Source organism: Aegilops tauschii, chromosome 2 (assembly GCF_002575655.3).
Source record: "Aegilops tauschii subsp. strangulata cultivar AL8/78 chromosome 2, Aet v6.0, whole genome shotgun sequence".
NCBI lineage: Eukaryota > Viridiplantae > Streptophyta > Magnoliopsida > Poales > Poaceae > Aegilops > Aegilops tauschii.
The window spans coordinates 151207489-151217118 of NC_053036.3; positions in this window are offsets into that span (position 1 = coordinate 151207489).

Here is a 9630-nt window from a genome sequence, read left to right on the forward strand (position 1 = left end):
CTCATGTAGTTGCATGTTCACTATACATAAATGTTCTAGCATACACTTCACCATCCTTTCCCTTTGTAGCACCATTTTGTCTTTCAAAACATAATGAAAATATCAGGTATACCACAAACAGTTTACTAGAAAGAATCGTGTGGGATGCGATATTAAATATCTTGGTGTACCATCTTGTCTGGCTTACGCAGGAAGCTTCATCATCTACAGTCCACCGCCCTCGCTTGAACCACACTTGCGCGCCAGTTTCTCGCGGTACCGACCGATATTTTTCTGCCGCCACGGAAATATCTATCTCCCCGCCCCCTCCCTCCCACCAAAAGCCACATTTCCATTGTTCCTCCTTACTTTCCAAGTTCAAACCTTCACTACTGCTTACTGGCAGCTCAGCCTCCTCGCCGGCGACCATTTTTCTTGTAGCGCTGCTTCCTCGCCGGCTACCCTTCTTCTTGCAGCGCCGCCTCCTCGCCGGCGACCCTTCTTCTTGTAGCGCCGCCTTCTCGCCGGCGACCCTTCTTCTTGCTGCACGGCCTCCTCGCCGCCGACCCTTCTTCTTGCTGCGCGGCCTCGTCGGTATGGTCAGGTAATCCACACCTCACCCACACCATCCTCCTCCTTCCCCGTCCCACATGCCCCGACCGACAGCGCGACACCTTCCGCCGAAATCACTGTCCCCCTCCTCCAATTAAGCGTAGCCCACAACCATTTTGCACGCAGTATAACGTGGAGCTCAGTAGCATCTGGCAGCGGAGAAGCAAATCGCGGCCGCACGTGCGCACGAGGTCGCTATGGCTGCCATGTGTGCCAACCGCCAGATCTTGGAGGAGCACCTCATCTTTGAGGCCACCGTCGACACCGCCACGTGGTTGTCTACTTTAAAACAGAGTTCGTGCTGTTTTCTCGAGGCCACCACCAGTGCCTTCTAGTGATTTGTCCTCTGTAATGTTAATATGAATATGATGTTTAGTTAATAGTTTGGTCCTCTGAAACGTAATGTTCAGTTAATAGTTTGGGTCCTCTGAAATGTAATGTTCAGTTAACAGTTTGGTCCAACAATTGCTACATTTCGTAGTACCGTTCTCAAGCATTCTTTGTTTTGTTAACTGTCTTATCTTCTAGTACATGTTTATATTCTGCAATGTCGTGCTCAGTTAACTGTTTTGGTTCATTTGGTCTGCTGTCCATTTAACTGTTTGGTTCAATTCTGCAATTTGATTTTCATTTGCTCTGGGTACAATTTTGTATTGTTATGCATGTGAAATAAATCGAATTTGGCTGTACTCAATACATATTCTACTGATAGTATGGCAACTCTCAGTTAACCTGATCAAGATCTTCCTTATGTGTGTTGCAGGGAAACAATGGGAGACACTGCGGTTTACCATCGAGGTATGCTCATGCATGGTCCTTTCGCTAATAGCACATTATTGTGCAGTTGCAGGAATCATTCTAATATTTAGGTTTCTTACAATTTGGTCTTGCACATGTAGGTCCTGCTGTCAGAGGCTTAGACCCACTGTTCGACCCATTTTGCATATGGGGAAATGAGATGTCCATGAATACCAATCAAGTCAAAAAACTCAGAAAGATTGTTAGGATGAAGAAACTTGTGACGAATAACAGCAAGATCTTTGTTTGCACAATGAAGAAGACATCGTTCAACTATAGGATGGTACAAACTGTTTTACCTTGTTTTTACCCCTTGCGCCATTTCAAAATTTATAACAGCGATTTATGCATATCTTTGTTTTCAGTACTTTTCAAAGCAGTTCACCAATGATTACCTCTCAAACCACCTGCATGGTCAAGAGGCGAGGAAGGTATTCATTCAACACCCACGGTACAATATTGAAGTCTTCCTGAAGAGGACGAAGGTTGGGCGGGCAATTATCTATAGCCACTGGCCTAAAGTTGCAAGGACATTCAACATCACTGAAGGCTCAATATTTGCCTTCCGCTTCTGCACTTTCCAAGATGAGATTCATCTATCTATTTACCATGTATGATGCTACTTTCCAAAGGTTTTCGATGTTGCATGTGAAACTTGGTGCTGTCGTAACTGAGTGCCGAAGCTATCTGATGTAATTCGATTATGAAATCCTGGTTGCCGTTATACGGATATGAAATATCTGGTGTGTTTTATAAGAAATATCAATTTGATTGCTACATGGATTATCAATAATAGGCTAATTACCCTGCTTATTGGGGTTTTCCATTGCAGACGGTTACTCAGACAGCACCGTGGGCGATGAACTCAAACAACCCACACGGTTCCTAGAAAGTAGGCGTGTTCGATCAATTAACAATCACACACGGCTTCCGGCAGAGAACTGTTTGCGTTAGGCCACCTTGCACAAACGTTTCCGCACCAAAAACTGTGTGTGATATACATACGAACGTGGAAACGGTTGGGTTTCGATGCCTCACCCGATCGCACACGAGCTCATTTTGTGTGCCAGGAGGGCCTATCCCCAACGGTTTCTGGGTCGTGTGGGAAGGACCCCCTATCGCCCACACTCACTTGTCGACGGTACCAAGCGCCGCCACGGAAAGGGGTTAAAAACCATTTGTATAGCAGGTTCTGCACCAGTGGAGGTTCTTCTACATGATTTGGATGCACTGGCGAAGTCTTGCGCCATGTCTTGAGGTGAGAGTGGGCATGCATGGTACCGAAGAGTCAAGCAAAATATGGATAGGTGGAAGTGCATAAAAGGCCAATAGTTCACATTAGTCATACGAACTCAAGTACTTATTGCCAGAGCCTAATAATGGACCCGAAGAAAACACATCCTTCACACCCCAAGGAGGAGAGATTGAGAGAAGTTAATCATCGCGCGCTTCCCGATCAGTACACAACATGAGTGTCACTTTTAGATGCCCTTAGACTCAGACCTCACCGCTAATATCAGCGGCACCCACTTTTATGTAATTAAATGAGTGTACGACCCCACGAACTTTAACACCAATATTGCTTACTAAACGTTGACCGTTTACTCACACAATCATCTATCACTACCTCAATATCACAAAATTATTGCAAAAAATTAAGTTTATCAAATTCAAACATCAACCAATTTGATCAAGTTCATCAAATTCAAAAGTTGAGTAGCATGGCGTGCAGTCCCAATAGTGTGCACACAACCAAACATCTCAAGACCGGAAAAAGCTACATCCAACGGGCCCGGTTGAGTGTAATGCAGGTAATCAAACCTACCCTAGGTTTTTGGGGAGCTTCTCCAATGCGACCGCTCGCTGTTGTTCGTCTACATCCACTACTTCGACCGCGTTCTCGTCTCCTTTGACATCACCATGTCCTCAGAAGCATTGCAAATTCTCATCAGATTTACATTGTTGTTGCGAAGACTCCCAGCTCCCGCGCTCAGCTCTGCCGCAACATCCTCCTTTTGAAGTATTGCCCAGTAAAACAAACAAGTGCAGGCAGAAAACACGATTTCAAAAGGGGTTCCGTTAAGTTATTTCTCAAACGTAGTTCGATCGCAAGCTTCCAAATAGCCCAGATGTTGGGGAACATAGTAATTTCAAAAAAATTCCTACGCACACGCAAGATCATGGTGATGCATAGCAACGAGAGGGGAGAGTGTCGTCCACGTACCCTCGTAGACCGTAAGCGGAAGCGTTATGAGAACGCGGTTGATGTAGTCGTACGTCTTCACGATCCGACCGATCAAGTACCGAACGCATGGCACCTCTGAGTTCAGCACACATTCAGCTCGGTGACATCCCACGAACTCCGATCCGGCAGAGCTTCAAGGGAGAGTTCCGTCAGCACGACGGCGTGATGACGGTGATGATGATGCTACCGACGCATGGCTTCGCCTAAGCACCGCTACGATATGACCGAGGTGGATTATGGTGGAGGGGGGCACCGCACACGGCTAAAAGATAACCTGATCAACTTGTGTGTCTTGGGGTGCCCCTTGCCTCAGTATATAAAGGAGGAGAGGAGGGGAGGCCGGCCGGCCCTAGAGGCACGCCCAAGTGTGGAGTCCTACTAGGACTCCAAGTCCTAGTAGGAGTCCACCAAGAGGAAGGGGGGAGAAGGAAGGAGAGGGAGGAAAGGAGGAAAGGGGGGCCGGCCCCCTAGTCCAATTCGGTTTGGGCTAGGGGAGCCGCGCGCCCTGCCTTGTCCTGCCTCCTCTCTTCCACCACTTGGCCCATGAGGCCCAATACTTCTTCCCCCGTATTCCCGTAACTCCCCCGTACTCCGAAAAATACCCGAATCACTCGGAACCTTTCCGATGTTCGAATATAGTCGTCCAATATATCGATCTTTACGCCTCGACCATTTCGAGACTCCTCGTCATGTCCCCGATCTCATCCGGGACTCCGAACTACCGTAGGTACATCAAAACACATAAACTCATAATACCGATCGTCACCGAACGTTAAGCGTGCGGACCCTACGGGTTCGAGAACTATGTAGACATGACCGAGACACGTTTCCGGTCAATAACCAATAGCGAAACCTGGATGCTCATATTGGCTCCCACATATTCTACGAAGATCTTTATCGGTCAAACCGCATAACAACATGCGTTGTTCCCTTTATCATCGGTATGTTACTTGCCCGAGATTCGATCGTCGGTATCTCAATACCTAGTTCAATCTCGTTACCGGAAAGTCCCTTTACTCGTTCCGTAATACATCATCCCGCAACTAACTCATTAGTTGCATTGCTTGCAAGGCTTATAGTGATGTGCATTACCGAGAGGGCCCAGAGATACCTCTCCGACAATCGGAGTGACAAATCCAAATCTCGATCTATGCCAACTCAACAAGTACCATCGGAGACACCTGTAGAGCACCTTTATAATCACCCAGTTACGTTGTGACGTTTGGTAGCACACAAAGTGTTCCTCCGGTATTCGGGAGTTGCATAATCTCATAGTCATAGGAACATGTATAAGTCATGAAGAAAGCAATAGCAACATACTAAACGATCAAGTGCTAAGCTAACGGAATGGGTCAAGTCAATCACATCATTCTCTAATGATGTGATCCCGTTAATCAAATGACAACTCATGTCTATGGATAGGAAACTTAACCATCTTTGATTCAACGAGCTAGTCAAGTAGAGGCATACTAGTGACACTCTGTTTGTCTATGTATTCACACATGTACTAAGTTTCCGGTTAATACAATTCTAGCATGAATAATAAACATTTATCATGAAATAAGGAAATAAATAATAACTTTATTATTGCCTCTAGGGCATATTTCCTTCAGTCTCCCACTTGCACTAGAGTCAATAATCTAGTTCACATCGCCATGTGATTTAACACCAATAGTTCACATCACCATGTGATTAATATCCATAGTTCACATCGCCATGTGGCCAACACTCAAAGGGTTTACTAGAGTCAGTAATCTAGTTCACATCGCCATGTGATTAACACCCAAAGAGTACTAAGGTGTGATCATGTTTTGCTTGTGAGAGAAGTTTAGTCAACGGGTCTGCCAAATTCAGATCCGTATGTATTTTGCAAATTTCTATGTCTACAATGCTCTGCACGGAGCTACTTTAGCTAATTGCTCCCACTTTCAATATGTATCCAGATTGAGACTTTGAGTCATCTGGATCAGTGTCAAAACTTGCATCGACGTAACCCTTTACGACGAACCTTATGTCACCTCCATAATCGAGAAACATATCCTTATTCCACTAAGGATAATTTTGACCGCTGTTCAGTGATCTACTCCTAGATCACTATTGTACTCCCTTGCCAATCTCAGTGTAGGGTATACAATAGATCTGGTACACAACATGGCATACTTTATAGAACCTATGGCTGAGGCATAGGGAATGACTTTCATTCTCTTTCTATCTTCTGCCGTGGTCGGGCTTTGAGTCTTAATCAATTTCACACCTTGTAACACAGGCAAGAACTCTTGACTGTTCCATTTTGAACTACTTCAAAATCTTGTCAAGGTATGTACTCATTGAAAAAACTTATCAAGCGTCTTGATCTATCTCTGTAGATCTTGATGCTCAATATGTAAGCAGCTTCACTGAGGTCTTTCTTTGAAAAACTCCTTTCAAATACTCCTTTATGCTTTCCAGAAAATTCTACATTATTTCCGATCAACAATATGTCATTCACATATATTTATCAGAAATATTGTAGTGCTCCCACTCACTTTCTTGTAAATACAGGCTTCACCGCAAGTCTGTATAAAACTATATGCTTTGATCAACTCATCAAAGTGTATATTCCAACTCCGAGATGCTTGCACCAGTCCATAGATGGATCGCTGGAGCTTGCACATTTTGTTAGCACCTTTAGGATCGACAAAACCTTCTGGTTGCATCATATACAACTCTTCTTTAAGAAATCCATTAAGGAATGTAGTTTTGACATCCATTTGCCAGATTTCATAAAATGTGGCAATTTGCTAACATGATTTGGACAGACTTAAGCATCGCTACGAGTGAGAAAATCTCATTGTAGTCAACACCTTGAACTTTTTCAAAACCTTTTTCGACAAGTCTAGCTTTGTAGATAGTAACACTACTATCAGCGTCTGTCTTCCTCTTGAAAATCCATTTATTTTCTATGGCTTGCCGATCATCGGGCAAGTCAACCAAAGTCCACACTTTGTTCTCATACATGGATCCCATCTCAGATTTCATGGCCTCAAGTCATTTCGCGGAATCTGGGCTCATCATCGCTTCCTCATAGTTCGTAGGTTCGTCATGGTCAAGTAACATGACCTCCAGAACAGGATTACCGTACCACTCTGGTGCGGATCTTACTCTGGTTGACCTACGAGGTTCAGTAGTAACTTGATCTGAAGTTACATGATCATCATCATTAGCTTCCTCACTAATTGGTGTACGAGTCATAGGAACAGATTTCTGTGATGAACTACTTTCCAATAAGGGAGTAGGTACAGTTACCTCATCAAGTTCTAATTTCCTCCCACTCACTTCTTTCGAGAGAAACTCCTTCTCTAGAAAGGATCCATTCTTAGCAACGAATGTCTTGCCTTCGGATCTGTGATAGAAGGTGTACCCAACTGTCTCCTTTGGGTATCCTTTGAAGACACATTTCTCTGATTTGGATTCGAGCTTATCAGGTTGAAGCTTTTTCACATAAGCATCGCAGCCCCAAACTTTAAGAAACGACAACTTTGGTTTCTTGCCAAACCACAGTTCATAAGGCGTCGTCTCAACGGATTTAGATGGTGCCCTATTTAACGTGAATGTAGCCGTCTCTAAAGCATAACCCCAAAGCGATAGCGGTAAATCAGTAAGAGACATCATAGATCGCACCATATATCTAGTAAAGTACGATTACGACGTTCGGACACACCATTACGCTGTGGTGTTCCGGGTGGCGTGAGTTGCGAAACTATTCCGCATCGTTTCAAATGAAGACCAAACTCGTAACTCAAATATTCTCCTCCATGATCAGATCGTAGAAACTTTATTTTCTTGTTATGATGATTTTCCACTTCACCCTGAAATTCTTTGAACTTTTCAAATGTTTCAGACTTATGTTTCATCAAGTAGATATACCCATATCTGCTCAAATCATCTGTGAAGGAGAGATAATAACGATACCCGCCGCAAGCCTCAACATTCATCGGAGCACATACATCAGTATGTATGATTTCCAACAAATCTGTTGCTCGCTCCATAGTTCCGGAGAACGGCGTTTTAGTCATCATGCCCATGAGGCATGGTTCGCAAGTACCAAGTGATTCATAATCAAGTGATTCCGAAAGTCCATCAGAATGGAGTTTCTTCATGCGCTTTACACCAATATGAGCTAAACGGCAGTGCCACAAATAAGTTGCACTATCATTATTAACTTTGCATCTTTTGGCTTCAATATTATGAATATGTGTATCACTATGATCGAGATCCAACAAACCATTTTCATTGGGTGTATGACCATAGAAGGTTTTATTCATGTAAACAGAACAACAATTATTCTCTAACTTAAATGAATAACCGTATTGCAATAAACATGATCAAATCATATTAATGCTCAACGCAAACACCAAATAACACTTATTTAGGTTCAACACTAATCCCGAAAGTATAGGGAGTGTGCGATGATGATCATATCAATCTTGGAACCACTTCCAACACGCATCGTCACTTCACCCTTAACTAGTCTCTGTTTATTCTGCAACTCCCATTCGAGTTACTAATCTTAGCAACTGAACTAGTATCAAATACTAAGGGGTTGCTATAAACACCAGTAAAGTACACATCAATAACATGTATATCAAATATACCTTTGTTCACTTTGCCATCCTTCTTATCCGCCAAATACTTGGGGTAGTTCTGCTTCCAGTGACCAGCCCCTTTGCAGTAGAAGCACTTAGTCTCAGGCTTAGGTCCAGACTTGGGCTTCTTCACTTGAGCAGCAACTTGCTTGTCGTTCTTCTTGAAGTTCCCCTTCTTCCCTTTACCCTTTTCTTGAAACTAGCAGTCTTGTCAACCATCAACACTTGATGCTTTTCTTGATTTCTACCTCCGTCGATTTCAGCATCATGAAGAGCCTGGGAATCGTTTCCGTTATCCCTTGCATATTATAGTTCATCACGAAGTTATAGTAACTTGGTGATAGTGACTAGAGAACTCTGTCAATCACTATCTTATCTGGAAGATTAACTCCCACTTGATTCAAGCAATTGTAGTACTTAGACAATCTGAGCACATGCTCACTTGTTGAGCTATTCTCCTCCATCTTGTAGGCAAAGTACTTGTCAAAGGTCTCATACCTTTCGACATGGGCATGAGTCTGAAATACTAATTTCAACTCTTGGAACATCTCATATGTTCTGTGGCGTTTCAAAAACATCTTTGAAGCCCCGATTCTAAGCCGTAAAGCATGGTGCACTAAACTATCAAGTAGTCATCATATCGAGCTTGCCAAACGTTCATAACGTCTGCATTTGCTCCTGCAATCGGTCTGTCACCTAGCGGTGCATCAAGGACATAATTCTTCTGTGCAGCAATGAGGATAATCCTCAGATCACGGATCCAATCTGCATCATTGCTACTAACATTTTTCAACATAGTTTTCTCTAGGAACATATCAAAAAATAAAACAGGGGAGCTAAACGAGAGCTATTGATCTACAACATAGATATGCTAATACTATCAGGACTAAGTTCATGATAAATTAAAGTTCAATTAATCATATTACTTAAGAACTCCCACTTAGATAGACATCCCTCTAATCATCTAAGTGATCACGTGATCCATATCAACTAAACCATGTCCGATCATCAAGTGAGATGGAGTAGTTTTCAATGGTGAACATCACTATGTTGATCATATCTTCTATATGATTCACGCTCGACCTTTCGGTCTCCAGTGTTCCGAGGCCATGTCTGCATATGCTAGGCTCGTCAAGTTTAACCCGAGTATTATGTGTGTGCAAAACTGGCTTGCACCCGTTGTATGTGAACGTAGAGCTTATCACACCCGATCATCACGCGGTGTCTCAGCACGAAGAACTGTTGCAACGGTGCATACTCAGGGAGAACACTTATACCTTGAAATTTAGTGAGAGATCATCTTATAATGCCACTGTCGAACTATGCAAAATAAGATGCATAAAAGATAAACATCACATGCAATCAATATAA